Source organism: Lepidochelys olivacea, assembly GCF_965140295.1.
Source record: "Lepidochelys olivacea isolate rLepOli2 genome assembly, chromosome: 3".
Lineage (NCBI taxonomy): Eukaryota > Metazoa > Chordata > Testudines > Cheloniidae > Lepidochelys > Lepidochelys olivacea.
In genome coordinates this window covers 175,346,942-175,368,786 of record NC_140413.1, presented here as the reverse complement: position 1 = coordinate 175,368,786, position 21,845 = coordinate 175,346,942, and positions in this window count along the sequence as shown.

Sequence of the window (21,845 nt, the reverse complement as noted above, 5' to 3'; positions counted from 1 at the left end):
AGACTGTAGATGGGGGGCCTCCTGGCTTCAGAGCGTTGTAAAAGGAGGATATTGTCTTCCAGATGGCAGAGTGGGATCCTATGCAGGGGACAGTAATGTCTGCAACGGGGTATTGATATCTAACTGGCAAGGTTTGCTGGGTTAGCATGTTGGTTATCTCAGCTCTGTTTCGTAAAGGAATTAGTTGTTACAATTATTTTGCACACAAACGCATTCCTGCCCCTTTCTGAGGGTTGGCACTCAGCACAAGGCTTATGCTGTATGAGTATTAAAATATCATAGCTGTGGTACCGAGTTGTACGCACTTCTGGTATAAGACAACCTCTCATTTCTTCTTTAGTTTTTGGGTCAGAAACACAGTTTCCCCTTTTATTGTCCTTTAAAAATAGGCTCAGAGAAATTATTACTGAAACTGGTGTAATCGCCACAGAATGATAAGATTTGCAGTGTTGCTGATGGGCTGAGCTCGGCCAATAAAAATCTAGAAAGCAGCCTAGGCTGCAGGGATTTATGAGGTCTTGGCATGCTGAGGCGTAACTGTTTCTGTGAATGGCCATTTTATCCAAAAGAAAAATTACAGAGTCATGTTGCACAAGATGTTTGCAAGGGGGGGAAAAAAGTCTTCGTTTCTGGATTTCTCTTGGCTCTGCCTATGGTCAGAGCTAATTACACTGAGCTGTTCATCTGTTTATTATTGTAACATTATATTTAGGGTGCATATAAATACAGTTCCTTTCAGATTAAGCCCAATAACTGCTTTAGAACGGCCTTTTATCTATTGCTGTTACTGTTCTAACCCACTTATTGCATTTGCAGATACTTGAGCAAATTTATGTGTTTTATAAACCTAACAGAATGCCTTGTGCACTGATTGATGGGAAATCAGTTGTTCAGTTGCCAGGCAATGATTGATTCTCCAACACAGCTGTTCCAGCTGTGCTACAGATGCTATTTTTCTCAGATATTATAGCTGGTGTTGTAAGCCATTGAATGTGATCCTTACTTGTAATGATCTCTGCGAAATCAGTTGTTTCAGCATTTAATGACTATTTGGTTACCATCTCCAGGTTTGCTTCACACTGTTAACTAATAAACTTGCCATTAGCAGCTTCCACTTTGAGATCACGTTATCTAGTGTTCACTTCACTTATGTCACAGACTGCAAATTAACTCTTCACAAAATGTTGCACACAGCCAGATGACACCAGTGAGGACACCAGACCTCAGAATGGTTGTCATGTTCTAGCCCTTTATTTTAAGCCTTGCCCGCCCTTGTCTGATTGATTAAATAATAGATAAAAGTGTAACTCAACAGAAAATTTGAAGGCCTGCTTTTGATTTGGGGAAATTGTGTTTGATTGCCTGGCAGTTCTTTCAGATGACCTTCATCTAGTCACAGGTTGTGATTTGGGTATGCTATCTATTTCCAAAGTAACATCAAATATTAAAGTCAAGCAACATCAATAATTCATACTTCTATGGCACTGAGGATCTCAGTGAGACAGAATCATTTGGCTTCACTAAAATTAAAAGCTCTACTCGGCTTAGGAGACAAATAAAAGTTTATGCCTTTTTAATGCTTTTCTTATGACAGGTGCAATTAAACTTAAACTCATGTTTTGTCTAAAGAGCTGTAGCTGGTAAGTGTTTCTGCAAATTGTATATTAGCCTCCTATTCACAGCAAGATAATATGTCCACGTGCTAGACTACAGGGGAGAGTTGGCAGGCTGTTTTTCCCGAAATCAGAAAGACTTCTCAACACTTGATTTAAAAATAAAAAATAAACTAGTGGAGAGACACCAACATTACATCTCGTAGACAATAACTGAAAGGCAGTTTGGTCTGGTGAACAGGGTATTTGACTAGGGATCAGGAACCTCGGTTCTATTCCTTACTTTGCCTCTGATCTGCTGAGTTATGCTGGGTAAGTCACTTCACCTCTCTGGTGTCTCTCTTTCCACCCTTTTTCTGTCTTGTCTATTTAGATTGTAAACTCCTTGGGAAAGAGATCGTCTCTTACTATACGTATCTACAGTGCGTAGTGCATTGCGCCCCAGAAGCCCTGCTGTAATACAAATAGTAGATTATAATATATTAATAAGGCTAATGAACTTTGTTTCAATACCAGACAGCCTCCTAAAGTGTAACATTCTCCTTGATTTTTGCTTTTTAAAAATTATCTTGACATCTCCTTCATTTGGTCTTGTCTCTGATTAAGTTAATTTTTAGAAGGTATAAAATATTAGGAGCCTTGAAACTCTTGTAATCTTCTGTTATGTAAATATTTGTTTGTTTTACACAGTGCCAGGAGATAAGATAAGATTAAGATAAGCGATAAAATTTTGAGCTATACGGAGTTTTCCTCCAGGTCCTGAAGAAGAGCTCTGTATAGCTTGAAAGCTTCTTTTTCTTTCTCACCAACAGAAGTTGGTCCAATAAAAAATATTACCTCACCCAACTTCTCTCTCTAATATCCTGGAATCAACATGGCTACAACTCTGCAAACATGAATTCTAACTGTGATTTTGAGAAAATTGTCTGGGTAAAGACTATGTTCCAAATATCCTTTCAAAACTGAATGAGGCATGGATTGTCTCAGTCTCCTATTTGAGTCAGTGAGTGCTGATCTCTGTCATAGGACAGCAGTGTTGGCCTTTTGTAACTTTGACCCATTTCAGATGACTAGGGTCAAAAAATAAAAATCAGTCTTTTACCAGCACTCGTGTGTGCACACTTGTCAAAAGAAAACTAAATCTTTGGCAATAATGGAGCAAATGAAGCCACCTGAATCCCTTAGTCTGGGCAGGAACCTTGCAGAGAAGTGGAGGAGGTGGCCGTAGTGCTTCCAGATTTTGCTGAAAGTAAACAGTATTGCAATGAAATCAGGGATGGTGAAATTCACCCACTGCTGCATGTAGCAGGCACAGGGGCATCAAAGACCTGCAATATATCCTAGTGGGAGCATGAAGGGGACTGCAAACTGATAGGTAAGTCATTCAAAAATGTCAAGAACACTTGGATCCATGCAAGAACCTCACTTGGGAAACACACTGGGTATACATCTCCCCTGTGTGTAGCACGGAAGGGGAAGCATAGGAAGGGGACACTGTTAGGCAGTCACTTAGGGTTCTTTGATCCTGCTCCAGGCATCAGTTAGAGCAGCTTCTGGATTCTTCTGGCACAGGAGCTCTCTCCATCAGATTTTCAACACTGAAGAATCTGCTCCAAGGAGAATTCTCCACTGGCCATTTATGAAGTATCATAGAATTGTAGAATATCAGGGTTGGAAGGGACCTCAGGAGGTCATCTAGTCCAACCCCTGGCTCAAAAAGCAGGACCAATCCCCAATTTTTGCCCCGGATCCCTAAATGGCCCCCTCACGGATTGAACTCACAACCCTAGGTTTAGCAGGCCAATGTTTAAACCACTGAGCTATCCCTCCCCCCTCAAAAGAAATCTGGCTTTTTTCTTTAGAAGAGACTAGCAAGCAGGGAAGACCATTGGCCATTATGTTACTGACCTGTGTAATATACTTAGCCATGTGGATATGAACAGTTAACAACTGGATTAATTCTAACCCAAATTACTTGCGGAGTAGCTGATTAGCCTAACCACATCAAAGCAGATTATTGCAAGAAATAGAGTTAACTTTCCTGAGGTCCTTAGTTTCACTCAGTCAGTCCTCAGATAAAGGTTCTGTTGATGTCAACGGGGACTAGCCTTGAATGAGGGCTATCTCTGACTCTTAGTTGTATTTATTTATTTATTTTTCTTCTGGGTGGGAAGGTTAGCATTGCTGCTCATTGCGGGTAATTATAAGTGGATGTTTTTGTGATTAATAGATTTTGAAGTCAGAAGGGATCATTATATTTATCTAGTCTGAGTGGCTACATACAGTACAGACCATATAATTCCACTCCGTAATTCCTGCATGAATCCCAGTGACTTGTAGCTAAACTAGAGCATACCATTTAGAAAGACATCCACTGTTGATTTAAAGACTTCAAGTCAATAATCTACCATAGACCTTGATAAATTGTTCCAATGGTCAATTACTCACACTGTTAAAAATGTGCACCTTATTTCGAGTTTGAATTTGTCTAGTTTACAGCTGGTAGAACTTGTTTTGCCTCTACCAGGTAGATTAAAGACCCCTTTACTGTCTTCTGTCTATGTACATATTCAAAGACCATGATCACGTCAGCTCTTAATCTTCTGTTCAATAAGATAAATAGATTGAGCTCCATAAATATCTGGCTGTGAGACAGGTTTTCCAATTCTTGACTTATTCCTGTAGCTCTTTTCTGAAGACTTTCCAATTTTTCAACATCCTTTTTGAAATGTTGATGCCAGAATGGAACACAGTATCCAGTAATGATCTCACCAGTGTCATATATGGATGTAATATTACATCCCCACTCCTACTCAGTATTTCCCTGCTTATACATCCAAGGATGACGTTAGCCCTCTGTGACTCCAAGGACCCTGTATTCACACCCTAAACACCATTGTAATAACCTTTGTACAAAACGTGTTCTATGAGGTATTATTTGAAAACTAACAACTCACTGATCATTAATATTCTTGTGTGATATGTGTGGATGGTGTGTGTTAAGAGTTATGGATATATGTTGGAATTATGACTAAAATGTATAAACCAGACATATCAGGGGGAGTTGGTGAACGGGTCTGCCTTAGACAAAGGAATGTGTATTTGATTCTCTGAACAGCCCTGTTTTCAGGCAGACAATGACGGTCCATTTTTTACATGTTAGGTAAACAAAGCTATTATGCTAACAAGTGGGGGAAGAAAAAGAGTATGGAGCGTCTTTCACCACCAAACTCTACATCACCTTTCTCACAGCTTGAATGAACTTTACTTTGATGGGTGACCACCGGAAGAATCCATTGCAAATGTTCACTGGTCTATAAAGACAGGGAGACTGACCCTCAAGTGATAAGCAATCAAATTAACTGCTTGTATACAATATTACTGTATTATAAAAGAATATAGAGTAAGATATTTTCTGGAAGCTAATGACACACTGTGGGGTCAATACCATTGTGAAATGTATGTATTAAAGTATATGAGGAAATATGGGTACTTAATGATTTTATGCTTTAAAGTCTATGGCCAAACAGAGAGAAACAGTTTCCCTTCCAAACAAGAGAGAAGGCAGCTATTTACTTGTCTCCTATGTTAATTAATTGTGGAGGATTCAAAACAACGGACGCACCATTTACATACAGGGGGATGGGAAGCCCACAGGAATGGGAAACAACATGAGGTCATCCTACCTCTGGAAGATATAAGCAAAGACAGAAGTGATCTTTGGCATCCATCACTAGACAGACACAAGGGAAAGCTGAGAAAGATGGGTCCTTCAACCAAGTGGGGGTGGGGGAGAAGGACAAAAGTCTCTGGAACCTAAATATAGGTGAGAAATCTGATTAGGTAGAGATCTTTCACCCAGGAAGGGAAGGGAAGCCAGCCCTTGTGCTTCTGTGGAAAATCCTGACTGAGAGAAAGTCAGCCAGGGCAGGAAAAAAAGGAACACTGTCAGAGAAACCATCTTGAACAAAGCCTGAATCTTGCTCAATGAAGTTTTAGACTTTAGAGACAGGTTTTCACTTTTATTTGCTTGTCACCTTTTCTAACTTTACTCCTTTTACTTGGCATCTCTTAACCTATGTCCTATGGTTAATAAATTTGTTTTGTTTTTTACTATCAACCAACTGAGAGCTGTGTTTAAATGGAAGGATGTACTTATCCAGGTTAAGTTAAAAAGATGTGATGTGCTTTTGTGTCTTTAGAGGAACAAACGCAACTTATTATTTCTCTGAACTGTCCAGGGAAGGGCTGGACATTGTAAAGTACACAGTTTTGGGGAAATTTGGGACTAGGAGTATGGTGGGGTCACCTTTCTGATTGCAACCGAGGCTGGTGGAAGCCAGAGTGGGGCTGTAGACAGGCTGCTGGAGTGAGAGTTGCTGAACCAGGGCTGGCTGCATACACACAGACATTCAGGATGTGACATGCATGCTTGTAGACTGGTAAGGAGCATTCCAGGCTGGGAGTTACAGTAGCAAAGCATTTTGAGGCACCCAGGAATTTAAGGCAAGTGGTGATACAACCCTTGACCGTCTGGTCTGGTCTGGACTGCACCCACAACTCCGTAACACCTCTTAGGTATGTCATCACATGGGAGTTCATATTTAGTTGGCTATCCATCCTGATCTGTAAGTCCTTTTCAGAATCAATGCCTTCCAAGATACAGTCCACTAATCTGTCAATCTAATTTACATTCTTTATTCCTAGAAGAATGACCTTTCATTTGGTTGTATTAAAACTCATTACTCTTATCTTAGTAAGTGCATAGGTGACCTTCCTCACCATTATTTACCACTCTACCCATCATTGTGTCAAATCTATAAGCAAGGACTTTATATTTTCCTCTGGATCACAATGGGTCCAGAAGTCACAACAGAAGGAAACATTATAAATTATGGAATAAATAAAATTTCAATATTTGTGCATCTGCTTTTTAATTTTTAAAAAAGGCTTTCAATTTTTTTAAAGCAAACTACCCAAATGCCAGGACACAAATTTATTTTTGGATAAAATAAGCACAGGACTCAGGCTGCCTCTCCCACGTCTCCTCGGCCTTTTGGGATTTGTAATATCAGAGATGTGTAGTGATTGCTGAGGAAATTGCTCTAAGTGATATTGGAGAAATTCCCCTTCATTTGAGTAAAAAAGGTTGCATATGTTTTATGAGAATAGCACCCCTGCTGTACAGAGAGCTACTGTTATCCATCACTTTAAATCAAGAAATCATTTGACACGTTTATTTCCTGAACAGGAAGTGTTCTGTCAGATCAGTTGGAAGCCCTGAAATTTGTACATGAGAAGATGAAAGTAGAAAGAACACACATTGCTGTTTTACTGGGCCAGTTCCACTTTCATAGGGCAGGCCACTCTACCAATGGGATGTTGAAGTGGTATCTCTTTCTTGCCTTTCAAACTATTTTTGAGTGGGTTGTACAGATAAGAAATATATTAAAATGGAGTGAGGGACTTTAGTGTTTCAAAGGACTCTAGATCTAATAAATTATGTTATAAAAGTAGATCCAACGTATAGTTTCCAAATTTTACATAGTTTCAAAATATTTTTTGCTGATAAAAACATCTTTAAAGGGAGAGAAGAGCTTCCATACTATTTTAATCAGGTCATTATACATTATAAAAAAAAAGTGTATACAAATCATATGTGAATTATACATGGATAGATGGGCAAAAAACAATCCAAAAGTTTAAGAAGAGTCTTAAGCAGAGACCTATTTAGAATGGTCAATTGCACTTTATTTCACAATAAACATTATGTCTAGATTGCATCTATTTAATGGGCCTCAACCCATATCACTAATTGTGTGTGGAGTAAGGCTAACAAAATATTCCAAGGTTAGGCAGCTTTGGCGTCAATATTAGTAATATAAAATCTACACTGGAGATGTTTAAGCTTTGAATGCCAGCTGCATTTTTATTGGCCGTCTGCAACTTCAAAGGCTTTCCTGCTCTAAGGCTAGACAGGTACCATAGGCTGCCCTGGAATCTGCTTTTGCTGACTTATTGATTCTTAATGTGGCTTTTATTTATAAGCCTGTGGATTTGTTTTCGGTGTAAAATTGGCTTGTATTTTCTTCACTTCAATTGAATGTTTATGACTTACATATTTATTACCAATATTAATAATTTGAGTTTTTGCTGTCTTTGTCTATATTAATTGTTTCAGCTATAAGTGAGATCCATCTGTTTAAATAACAGACTCTTGAAATTGTGTTTTGTTTTAAGAAAAGGAGTACTTGTGGCACCTTAGAGACTAACCAATTTATTTGAGCATGAGCTTTCGTGAGCTACAGCTCACTTCATTGGATGTAGCTCACGAAAGCTCATGCTCAAATAAATTGGTTAGTCTCTAAGGTGCCACAAGTACTCCTTTTCTTTTTGCGAATACAGACTAACACGGCTGTTACTCTGAAACCTGTTTTGTTTTAGTTTCCAATATAAAGCTGATCTGGTTACAAGCAGACTGCATAAAAAGCTTTGCCTAAACTGGATCACAGAAGTATCCCCCTCTCCCAATATTTGAACATTATTCTGAGGTTTCAAGCATTTGAGCCCAGATTTGGCATACACTTAAGTATGTACATAATTTTACACACGTGAGTAGCCCTACTGACATCAATGGAACTGCTCATATGAATGAAGTTATACATATGCCTAAGCGTTTGCAGATTGGTTCCATGGTTTACAAATCTCCATCAAATTCTGAAATTACAGATGAAAGAAAGCCTGATGAGCTTTACCTTTAGTACCTCTGCTTTCTGCCATAGGATGTATATGGTTCCTCATGCCAAGTCACACACCAGTATATGGTCCTTCACACCAGTATGAAGCATTAGACTGAGGCTACTACAATTTTAACCACTTTGTTACTATGGATCATACCTAGTGGAGAGGACAACTCTCCTCATAATAAGGCCAGATGTGTCCTGGCCTTCCATGCATTTGAGTGGACATTCCATAAAAAGAATCTGCTAGAATCTGTGCGTTTTTAAGTAGCAGTAGTGGGGTCTAGGTGCAGCATTCACCTCAGTCCCTGCCAATCAGGAGATCTGATATCCTTTATTCCAAACAGTTGTAGAGTTAACTCTGAAATTATCCGCTGCATTTATGAAATGTCATGCATAGTGCTTGGCCAAAGAGCTGTAAAATAATGAAACATAGTAACATTTCAACTTATTCTGGCTAAGTTCTGATCTCAGTTACATCAGGATAAATCCGGAATAACTCCACTGAACTCTGAGTAAGTGCTCTTGTAACTGAAATCAGAATCTGTCTCCTAAATTCTGCTGATGGTGGACCTGGGGAGAGGGGCAGGGAAGGGGAGAAAAATGTCTATCAGTTGATCACTAAATAGGGTGAACCCACTTCATTTTTAAATGGCCACTATAAAGAAACAGCATGCAGTGATCCAGACAAAACTAAGTCCCTGGCCATTACCATCAAGTAGCCTCCAGCTCCTGATTACGACAACCTTGGTATTAACCTGACTGGATGGGACACTGAGCAGGTGGCTGTCAAATACATGAGGAGTCATAAACGGTGCTGGAAGATATTGGAAAGATGTGGACACTTGTATAGCAGCTGCTGCTGCTGTGTTTCAGGCCCTTCAGTGGTCTCTGTAGGGACATCATGACACCAAGCTTGCCCTGAAGCTGTGAATCTGCAGAACCACACTTACACCAGCTGTGTTATAGGCACGTGAAACAGGGGCTGAGGAATGCTGGAGAACACTGGATTGACATTTTTGATTCTCATCATCTTTGTCAGCTGATTCATGTCACATGGCAGGACAAGTTCAGAAATGAGACTGTTCAAAGCCAAACCCAGCAATCACCTCCATCATCACTGGTTCAGTTTCATCAGCTTTGTTGGTATGGGTATATTATAAGGGAAGACAGCAAATTCAGAAACGTGTGTATCAAGGAATGCTGCCACACAGCCAGCGATCACATGGTCACCAAAAGCTTTGGTGGAGTGGTAAGATTGCCAGCGATGGACATCAAAGGAAGATACAACCAGATCACATTAAGGACAGATCAATCCGAGTGGCACTTGATCTTCAAGGTGGCCACCTCCCTTTGGGATTTGCCATGATGATGACTGTCATGATAAAAATCACCTATACTTATAAAATGTCCTCAGAAGGACATTTGTTGCCAACATTTTATTGTTAAATTGACTTCAATGGGGCTCAGAATGGGCAAAGAACAATACAGGATCAGGGCTTATGGCCCCAATGGTGCACAGCTCTTGTGGCACTGGGGCCTCAGCATGTAAGCTCTTTGTGGCAGAGACCAACTTTTCCTCTGGGTTTCTTTTGGTTCAGCATCTAACATCAATGGGGCCCCGGATCTGGGGTGGGGCCTCTAGATCCTTTTCTAATGCAACTAATAATAACAAGAGCATGGAAAGTAGGAAATAAATTAAAAATCTAGTTTCCTTGGTTTTGCCTCACTTACTGAAAACTAGTTATCTTCTGTTTATAGTCAGCTTCATTTTCTCATTCCTAAGCCTACAGTCCTGATCCAAAGCCCACTGCAGTCAATGAGAGGCTTTCCAGTGACTTCCTTGTTATATTTGGGTTTCCAGCACTATGAGAGAGTTTTAAATTTTACAAAAAGAAAAGGAGTAACAAATTTATTTGAGCATAAGCTTTCGTGAGCTACAGCTCACTTCATCGGAAGTGAGCTGTAGCTCACGAAAGCTTATGCTCAAATTGGTTAGTCTCTAAGGTGCCACAAGTCCTCCTTTTCTTTTTGCGAATACAGACTAACACGGCTGTTACTCTGCAACCTTAAATTTTACAGAAACTATTGTTATTAAAATAAAAAACAAAGACACTGTGGCCCATTGAGCTCATTGTCTTAAGTATGTTTCAGTGGGAATACTTATGAATAAAATTACACATGTGCATAAGTATTTCCAGAATCAGGGCCCAGTTTATGAAAACATTTCTGTTTGTTAAATATTGTGTATTTTTAAAAAGCACATTTTTTGTTTAAACAGCAGGATCGTCTTTCTCCAATTCAGAGTATGAGCACTAATAAAGATACCCTCCCTAGACCATTTGGTATATTCAGTTAGAAATGAACATAGCCCTTAACAAACTAAGGGGGAGTTAACTTTTAGCTAATCCAACAGTTTGATTGCAGAAGTACAGAATACTTACCTGCTTATCAGAATATTTGCTATTCTTAAGTACCTACTTTTAAGATTTTGGAATTAAAATGTGTAGCGAAAGTTTACATGAATAGAGAGAACATCTCCACTTTTCACATAGGTAAATTTTTCTCGTCATAATTATATTTCAGTGCTGTAGCTGGATTATAAAAGGCTGAACATCCTTTCAACCCCAAACCATTTTTAACATTCATTTTAAGCCATGTAAGGAAATTCACAAGCCTTCGGATAAAATCAGTCACAAATCAGTAAGTCAGCATGGCAGAGAGATTTCAGGGCAGTCTACCTGTCTAGGCATTAGAGCAGGAAAAGTCTTTGAAGTTCACAGACTGCCAATAAAAATGCAGCTGGCATTCAAAGTTTAAATGGCTCCAGCATTTAGTTTTTACATTGCTAATGCTTAAGCCAAATTGACAAATCTTCAAATGTTCTCTTGCATACTGTGCCACTTCCACAGTAAAAGTGCACTGCTTGTACGATTGACTCCCATCGTCTTCCTTTCATTGTGACTAAAAACTCATTGTGAGGGCACTCAGATAATTCAGGGCTCCTGACAAATGTGAGAGCCTTGCGCAGTGGCTATGATGACAAGATCTTCCAGCAGTTCATGATTCCTGTCTGCCAGATACACAATCAGCTGAAGAATTCCAGAAGCTCTGCCTATCCTCAAGCTAGAGGATTAGCTCATCAAGGATGACATGGAGCACATGCTGACATCTCAGAAGTGGCAACCACTTGAAAAATGTTTTTGGAAGATAAACATATTGGTTATATAAAGTCCTTTCCCCACCCTGGCTGCTACCAGACTGCTTTATTTCCTCAGCAGTGCTGCGTGGTCCAGAGCAGGGGTTTTCAACCTTTTTCTTTCTGAGGCCCCCCCACATGCTATAAAAACTCCACGGCCCACCTGTGCCACAAGAACTGGTTTTCTGCACGTAAAAGCCAGGGCCGGCATTAAAGGCAGCAAGCCGGGCAATTGCCTTGGGCCCCATGCCACAGCTACATTGCTCAGGCTTTGCATGCAGTCCCGGGGGTTTCAGTGCCATGCGGTGGGGCTTGGGCTTTCTGCCCTGGGCCCCAGCAAGTCTAATGCTGGCCCTGCTTGGCAGCTCCCCTGAAACCTGGTTGTGGCCCCGATTGAGAACCACTGGTCCAGGGAATATGGCAGAGGGCTGGGCATCAGGAAGGAGATGGGTTCTATTCCCAGCTCTGGCCTGCTGTATTGCCTTAGAGAAGCCACTTCACCTTTTGGTGCTTCTGTGTCTTTCTTGTATATTTAGATTGCAAGCTCTTTGGGAGCAGGGAACTCTCTCTTGCCATGGGTTTGTATGGCACCTAGTACAATGAGGCTCTGCTCTTGGTTAGACACTAGTGTAATACAAATAATAGTAATGGCTGAATTATTCATGAATGGTGAAGCACAAGAACCAATAAAATCTTTGTGCCACAGGACACCATCAGGTGCTTTTCATGTGCCATATTTTGACAGAAAATCTGTACAGTAAAACCTGTATGAGAAACTTCCCTCATTCTGAGCAATCGCGTGTGTTGAGAGAGCACCAAAGTATCTCTAAATCTACCAGCCCTAATATATCTTGGGTCAAGGTGCTGAATATGGCCTAGGCTAGGCTTTGTGGGAAATAAAGTGAAACGTTTTATGGCTGGTGGCTTAAAAAAATAATTGCAATTGTTAGTAGCTGCTCAGAGGTTTTGAATGTTAGAAGTAGCCTGGGTGGAGATGGAATACTGAGCAGAGTGCAGGTGAGGTGGTGGTCAAAAGTACATGAGGCTTTGCAGTTTTTCAGATGGGGACCCCTGTGTGTGCATGCAAGTATTGTAGATGGTAACACACTACCAAAATGGTCTGTGAAAAATGTTACTAATTTCCCACCTCCTTTTCATTCAAATTTCAGACCCTTTGAATTTTCCCACCCCATTATAGAGCTGGTCAAAACATGTTGTTAAAAAAATCAGTGAAAATGTGTGCTATTTTTTTTCCTGTTTTTTCATCAATATTTTGAACTTCTTGAAATTTTCCAGCTAGCGCTCCTTCTCAGAGAGACAGAAAGTGTATTGGGAGTTGCGTGTGCTCACCACCTCTCAGAATCAGGCCATAATGAAGTCCATTCCAGATAAACACTCCTACATTTATTTTTGGTGGCCATATTTTACCTCCTATGAGGTTTAAATCCCACCTGGTTATGTATATAATTTTGACTAGTACTGAAAAACAATTTTAAAAAGGCAAGCACTGCTATTTACAAAATAAATGCTTTCCTGTGCTGCCAAAACCTTGCTGTTCAGCATAAATGCCTCAAGCATTCATTGGATTAGGAGTGTAGAAAAGCAAACGTGTTCAAATCTTAAACACATCATAATTTTAAGCATCCACAAGTGTTTAAGAAGTGTTACTGGGAATGAGCGCATACATCCATTCACTAGTTAAATATCTTAACCTGTTTCTTTTCTAAACATATGGGCAGGGGAACAGAACACATTTAAAATGTTAAAGACATTGACATGTTTACAATGTGTTGCAAGAAAGTGTTTAACTTCTTGTGCTCCAAAGCTAAACACTTTGGAATTAGAGGGTTTATTAATTCTGTATTTATTCAGTCTGACTTACTGATGCTTATTGGTCAAAGTTTGAATGGATTCTGAAAAGGCAGGAAGGCACACAAATAAGGAGATAGTTTTGGTTTTGGAACTGTAGGAGTGAAGTTTGTTAGTGGCTTGTAGTGAAATATGTGTTTCCATGAGCAAAGAATTTAAGAAAGATTGGTCTTAAATTTATGAACTGTGCTACCTCTAATTCATGTAAGATTTAACGACGATCATTAGTTCAAATGAGAGTTCAAATTAGAATTCATTGAAAAGGTAGATTTAAGGCACGTGAAATAAATCTTTACAAATAAATCAACTTCTGCATGAAACATGCTAACTAGAGGGCCTCTCGAATCACAAATAGTAAGTATAAGAAATCTGACATAGATGGAGTAGTTCTGTCAATATAACGGACAAGGAGAGAATATACCCACCATTTATTGCCTTAGGTGGGATTTTCAGAAGAGCTCAATGTTGGCATAACTGCTTCATGGGAGCAAAGTTAGTCTAGTGCTGAGCACTCTGGAAAGTATCATCTTATGCAGACAGTTTTACCAGCATTTTGTTTTTACAGGCTAGAGAATGGAGTCTGTGCTGTCTCATCTTTGTTCCTTTGAGAACTAATCATGGGTCAGGTGCCCAAAATTACTTAACATTGATCCCAAACCCCTTTACACTTGACATTTCATACAACCTATTCTCCGATTATCATGAAGCTAAATTTGCGCTTCCGTGACGCTTACTATGGGTCCAGTGCAACTCCATTTAAGTTAGTGGGAAAAAATGAGAGATGAATCCAAGCCCTAACCTGCTATTTGGAAGGTAGCTTATATTGCTGATGCAGGGGAGCTCTCTCATGAATGTTCACACCCAGGGATCTGAGTAACACCACCACTGCAGCAGATCAGAGGGAAACCTACAAAATTGCTAATGTCTGCTCCTAATAGCTTGCTGCTTGATGGCTGCCACCATGCCAGCTAGTTGTATTGTTATATTTTTGTGTCTGGAAGCTCTGTGCACTGAAGGCAGATTATTATTGATTGCAATTTTGCTGTGCTCCACACAACTGGCTGTTGTATTTTTCAGATTTGATGTTTAGCTGCAATAGTCACTAGTTAATGGGAAGTGGATGAGGTTTACATTTTGTTCAGCTGGGTTTGTTCTTTATGGTTTAATTTATCTAATCAGTCCAATGTTTTCTACACAGAGTACTTGCCTGCAGGCAGTCAGCACATTTGTGTTGCATCCTTTGGTATCACCAGGGACTGCCATGGGTTTCTGAGGTGCTTACTGCAATAGAATCTGAGTTTCTTGGCAGCTAAGGGTGTATATGAAATACTGTCTAGGATTCTGGCAATGTTTTCCCTTCATACTCTGTTCAGGTATTTTGTTGGCACATAAGTGACAGCAGGTGCAAATCAATGTAAAGAACCATGTGGCAAATTTCTCGTTCAGTGGCAGGTTTTCAGGAACAAAAGGTGTCTTTGGCTGGCCTAATTAAGATGCTAAACTCATCCATCATGGCCTTGTATCTTTTATGGAAAGGGCCTACGAAATCTGAGTGGGAATCTCAACTTCCAAACAGGTGGGTATGAATATGGAAAGCCAAGAGGCTGATAAATGCATCAATTATGATTAATAATGGCATTGTTCGGAGCTGGGAATAACAAACTAGTTGTCTATCAGCAGCATTAACACCTATGTATGGAGAGTTAATATAGACATGATTGTCTTCAAAATTCATCTGGCTAGTGACATTAAAACACTGCCAGAAGCAGAAGTCTTAATGATGATGAACTTTTTTGTCGTTCCAGATTTTCATGTTTTTCTAAAACTGTGTGTAACTGTGTGAGATATTTTTGCAAGTCAAAGGTGGATTATGTGAGCAGACAGGGGCGTGAACAGGAACACTCTGAAGTGAATTATCCATAGGATGGTGCAGAATCTGCCATGAAATTTCATAGACTCACAAGACCAAATGGGTAGAGTCACAGGGTTGGAGGGGATAAACAGTAGAGCACCTGGATAGTACAGATCAGACTACATAAGGAAAAAGAGAGTGGAGAGGCACTCCCTGAAGCTTTAACATTTGCAAACAACAACAACAAAAGCACAAACCGCTACTATACCATAACCAAGTTACAACAGAAATGCGGGGCTGACAAGAACAGTTATATAATATACTGAACTGGCTGACATTTTTGAATGAAAATATATTTGCCCAAAATTGGAAATGTTCTCTAAAATTTTTCTCCTTTTTCTCCCCAGCAAGACTAGAAATAAAAACAGTTTAGTCATTTTTTTATTTTTAGATTTTTAGTATATCTTTCCCCGTTTCTTCTCCCACTGGCAAAAAGAAAAAATAATGAAGAGAAAGTGGGGAAAAGGCAAAAAAAGGGGGAAATATTTTTTAAAAATTGAGAAAAAGGGAAGGGAAAAAAGGAAAAAATTAAAAAATGAATATTTTTGATGTTTTCTTGACTTTTCAAATAACATAAAAAACCCATTCCTTTCCCAAACCTGAGGAATGGAAGTGATTCTAAGATCTTCTGTTGATTTTATTTTATTTCCATTTGTCAAACGGCTGTAATAATATATTGATCAGTATGCTCTGGGAAAGATCTTACTTGTACAATTGGCCACTGGCATTATTTAGGCATTTGGGAAGCCAAAAAGGTCTGGTATTATTAAAGGTCTAGTATTAAAGTTTCTGGGTGCAATCCTGGCTCCATTGACATCAATGGCATAACTCCCATTGATTAAAAATAGGGTCAGGATTTCATCCTCGATGTTTTATGTTGCTGGTGTGCAGTGTTTAACTCTCCCAAACTTGTGTTCTTTAGTTAATTGCCAGTCTATTTTTCATCTGCAGCTACAACTCAAATGGATATATTATGTTTTTAAAAAGCCAAACAAAACCTCCACACCTTGAGATTCCTTCTTTAAATCTTTCCACTTTTGAGTGGTTCTATAGTGCACTATGCAGGATACAGTGTGTCTTTCTGCTGTTACTAGTTTGGATCCACAACAACCAAAGTATGGCTAATCCGGCCCCCCCTCCCCTGGAAATCAAAGGAACATGTAAGTATAGTTTCATAGAATATAAGGCCAGTTGGGAACATTTGTCTGATCTGCTAAAAATCTCAGGGCCTAATAACATCAGCCATGCTATCAGAGGCTCGTTCACCTGCACATCCACCATCATGTGCCAGCAATGCCCCTCTGCCATGTACATTGGTCAAACTGGACAGTCTCTACATAAAAGAATAAATGGACACAAAGCAGATGTCAAGAATTATAACATTCATAAACCAGTCGGAGAACACTTCAATCTCTCTGGTCACGCGATTACAGACATGAAAGTTGCTATATTACAACAAAAAAACTTCAAAACCAGACTCCAGCGAGAGACTGTTGAATTGGAATTCATTTCCAAATTGGATACAATTAACTTAGGCTTGAATAGAGACTGGGAGAGGCTAAGTCATTATGCAAGGTAGCCTATTTACCTTGCATAATGACTTAGCCATTAACCTATTAACCTATGCAAGGCTCCTGCCTCATACTGAGAATGAGGGGTGATCAGCAGGTTATCTCAAGTGCTTATATACGAATGCACAAAGCCTTGGAAACAAGCAGGGAGAACTGGAGGTCCTGGTGATGTCAAGGAATTATGACTTGATTGGAATAACAGAGACTTGGTGGGATAACTCACATGACTGGAGTACTGTCGTGGATGGTTATAAACTGTTCAGGAAGGACAGGCAGGGCAGAAAAGGTGGGGGAGTAGCACTGTATGTAAGGGAGCAGTATGATTGCTCAGAGCTCCAGTACGAAACTGCAGAAAAACCTGAGTGTCTCTGGATTAAGTTTAGAAGTGTGAGCAACAGGAGTGATGTAGTGGTGGGAGTCTGCTATAGACCACTGGACCAGGGGGATGAGGTGGATGAGGCTTTCTTCCGGCAGTTCACAGAAGCTACTAGATCGCACGCCCTGGTTCTCATGGGTGACTTTAATTTTCCTGATATCTGCTGGGAGAGCAATACAGCGGTGCATAGACAATCCAGGAAGTTTTTGGAAAGCGTAGGGGACAATTTCCTGGTGCAAGTGCTAGAGGAGCCAACTAGTGGGGGAGCTTTTCTTGACCTGCTGCTCACAAACCGGGAAGAATTAGTGGGGGAAGCAAAAGTGGATGGGAATCTGGGAGGCAGTGACCATGAGTTGGTTGAGTTCAGGATCCTGACACAGGGAAGAAAGGTAAGCAGCAGGATACGGACCCTGGACTTCAGGAAAGCAGACTTCGACTCCCTCAGGGAACGGATGGCCAGGATCCCCTGGGGGACTAACATGAAGGGGAAAGGAGTCCAGGAGAGCTGGCTGTATTTCAAGGAATCCCTGTTGAGGTTACAGGGACAAACCATCCCGATGTGTCGAAAGAATAATAAATATGGCAGGCGACCAGCTTGTCTTAACGGTGAAATCCTAGCGGATCTTAAGCATAAAAAAGAAGCTTACAAGAAGTGGAAGGTTGGACATATGACCAGGGAAGAGTATAAAAATATTGCTCGGGCATGTAGGAATGAAATCAGGAGGGCCAAATCACACCTGAAGCTGCAGCTAGCAAGAGATGTCAAGAGTAACAAGAAGGGTTTCTTCAGGTATGTTGGCAACAAGAAGAAAGCCAAGGAAAGTGTGGGCCCCTTAATGAATGAGGGAGGCAACCTAGTGACAGAGAATGTGGAAAAAGCTAATGTACTCAATGCTTTTTTTGCCTCTGTCTTCATGAACAAGGTCAGCTCCCAGACTGCTGCACTGGGCATCACAACATGGGGAATAGATGGCCAGCCCTCTGTGGAGAAAGAGGTGGTTAGAGACTATTTAGAAAAGCTGGACGTACACAAGTCCATGGGGCTGGACGAGTTGCGTCTGAGAGTGCTAAAGGAATTGGCGGCTGTGATTGCAGAGCCATTGGCCATTATCTTTGAAAACTCGTGGCGAACGGGGGAAGTCCTGGATGACTGGAAAAAGGCTAATGTAGTGCCAATCTTTAAAAAAGGGAAGAAGGAGGATCCTGGGAACTACAGGCCAGTCAGCCTCACCTCAGTCCCCGGAAAAATCATGGAGCAGGTCCTCAAAGAATCAATTCTGAAGCACTTACATGAGAGGAAAGTGATCAGGAACAGTGAGCATGGATTCACCAAGGGAAGGTCATGCCTGACTAATCTAATCGCCTTCTATGATGAGATTACTAGTTCTGTGGATGAAGGGAAAGCAGTGGATGTATTGTTTCTTGACTTTAGCAAAGTTTTTGACATGGTCTCCCACAGTATTCTTGTCAGCAAGTTAAAGAAGTATGGGCTGGATGAATGCACTATAAGGTGGGTAGAAAGTTGGCTAGATTGTCGGGCTCAACGGGTAGTGATCAATGGCTCCATGTCTAGTTGGCAGCCGGTGTCAAGTGGAGTGCCCAGGGGTCGGTCCTGGGGCTGGTTTTGTTCAATATCTTCATAAATGATCTGGAGGATGGTGTGGATTGCACTCTCAGCAAATTTGCGGATATACTAAACTGGGAGGAGTGGTAGATATGCTGGAGGGCAGGGATAGGATACAGAGGGACCTAGACAAATTGGAGGATTGGGCCAAAAGAAATCTGATGAGGTTCAATAAGGATAAGTGCAGGGTCCTGCACTTAGGACGGAAGAACCCAATGCACAGCTACAGACTAGGGACTGAATGGCTAGGCAGCAGTTCTGCGGAAAAGGACCTAGGGGTGACAGTGGATGAGAAGCTGGATATGAGTCAGCAGTGTGCCCTTGTTGCCAAGAAGGCCAATAGCATTTTGGGATGTATAAGTAGGGGCATAGCGAGCAGATCGAGGGACGTGATCGTCCCCCTCTATTCGACATTGGTGAGGCCTCGTCTGGAGTACTGTGTCCAGTTTTGGGCCCCACACTACAAGAAGGATGTGGATAAATTGGAGAGAGTCCAGCGAAGGGCAACAAAAATGATTAGGGGTCTGGAACACATGACTTATGAGGAGAGACTGAGGGAACTGGGATTGTTTAGTCTGCAGAAGAGAAGAATGAGGGGAGGATTTGATAGCTGCTTTCAACTACCTGAAAGCAGGTTGCAAAGAGGATGGATCTAGATTGTTCTCAGTGGTAGCAGATGACAGAACAAGGAGTAATGGTCTCAAGTTGCAGTGGGGGAGGTTTAGGTTGGATATTAGGAAAAACTTTTTCACTAGGAGGGTGGTGAAACACTGGAATGCATTACCTAGGGAGGTGGTAGAATCTCCTTCCTTAGAAGTTTTTAAGGTCAGGCTTGACAAAGCCCTGGCTGGGATGATTTAATTGGGGATTGGTCCTGCTTTGAGCAGGGGGTTGGACTAGATGACCTCCTGAGGTCCCTTCCAACCCTGATATTCTATGATTCTATTTCCCCTTGTTTTTTCCTATTCCCCCCCCCCCCAAAGACATTCTTGTTAAACCCTGGATTTGTGCTGGAAATGGCCCACCTTGATTATCATACACATTGTAAGGAGAGTGATCACTTTAGATAAGCTATTACCAGCAGGAGAATGGGGTGGGGGGAGAGAAAACCTTTTGTAGTGGTAAACACCCATTTTTTCATGCTTTGTGTGTATAAAAAGATTTTCTGTACTTTCCACAGTATGCATCCGATGAAGTGAGCTGTAGCTCATGAAAGCTTATGCTCAAATAAATTGGTTAGTCTCTAAGGTGCCACAAGTACTCCTTTTCCTTTTGCGAATACAGACTAACACGGCTGTTACTCTGAAACCTGATCTTAAAAGAAGAATTTTAATTAAAGAAAAAGTAAAAGAATCACCTCTGTAAAATCAGGATGGTAAATACCTTACAGGGTAATCCGATTCAAAACATAGAGAATCGCTCTAGGCAAAACCTTAAGTTACAAAAAGACACAAAAACAGGAATATACATTCCATTCAGCACAGCTTATTTACCAGCCATTTAAACAAAACAGAATCTAACGCATATCTAACTAGATTGCTTACTAACAAGTTCTAATACTCCATTCCTGTTCTGTTTCCGGCAAAAGCATTACACAGACAGACAGACCCTTTGTCCCCCCCCCCCCCCGCCTCCAGCTTTGAAAGTAACTTGTCTCCTTATTGGTCATTTTGGTCAGGTGCCAGCAAGGTTATCTTAGCTTCTTAACCCTTTACAGGTGAAAGGGTTTTGCCTCTGGCCAGGAGGGATTTTATAGCTTTGTATACAGAAAGGTAGTTACCCTTCCCTTTATATTTATGACAAGCTCTAAATACTTTTCAGAGTCATTGCATTCCTTCAGTCTATAGGCATGGGCTTCATTCTTTGCTACTTTAGATGTATAACTTTGCATTTGGCTGTATTAAAACACATTTGGTATGAATGGTCCCAGACTGAAGTGGTCAGATTGCTTTCCCTAATCTTTGTCATCTACAGTTTTATCAGTGATTTCATATTTACTTCCAGATTATTGATGAAAATGTTGTGTTGGACCTAGACCAATCCCTGTAGAACCTTTCTAGAAACGCATTGGACAATACTCATGGGATATTTGTAGGGGTGATATATTAGAGCACCAGCCTAGGACTTTGGAGACCCCGCTTTGCCACAGACTTGCTGTCTGACCTTGGGCAAGTCACTTAGTCTCTCTGTGTCTACATTTTCCATCTGTAAATGGGAATAACAGCAGTTTCCTACCTCACAGGCAAGTTGAGAAAATAAATACATTGAAGATTGTGAGGTATGCAGCTACTACGGTGATGTGGGGCCATATAAATACATAAGGTAGATGGAGAACCATGATGTCCGAGCTCATGGCTAGTTCTGGCTTACTGACAATTGTCAATGTATAAAAGTGGCTTCTTCACATTGGACAGCATTTTAATTACCTCACAGGATTTCACTGTTGAGAGAATTTCCCCAAGAAGAAATTTCAGGCTTTTTTTCATTCAGTTACCAGATCACTTTGTCCTCAGGGGACATTCCCTGGGTGGTCCTATGTTTGCTGTCATTGCTGTTGCCTGGTCTCTGATAGCTCATAGCACAGGCTGGTTCTAATGTGTGTCTTACTGTTGTGCTGTGCCCAGGTTGTCTCTTGTGCTATGTGTATGGGGTGTATAAGAGTTTTGTTCCTTCCATGTAATTTTGTTTTTCTTGTCCACATCTGCTTTGCCATATTGCTGGTGCCATCTGTGTTAGGCAGACACTGGCATGCACTTTGCTTTGTTTTCTTTCATGATACCAGTACTGTGTTTTCCCCTAGGTCCCTGACCTCCTTATTTGCTCATAGAAGTGATGGACTATGTTTGTTCAGGCAACTGTGCACACTGCCATTGCCAATGTGCTTGGTCTGATTGCCACTGCTGAGGCTACATCTTAGGGACACCTCCCATATCATGGTGTT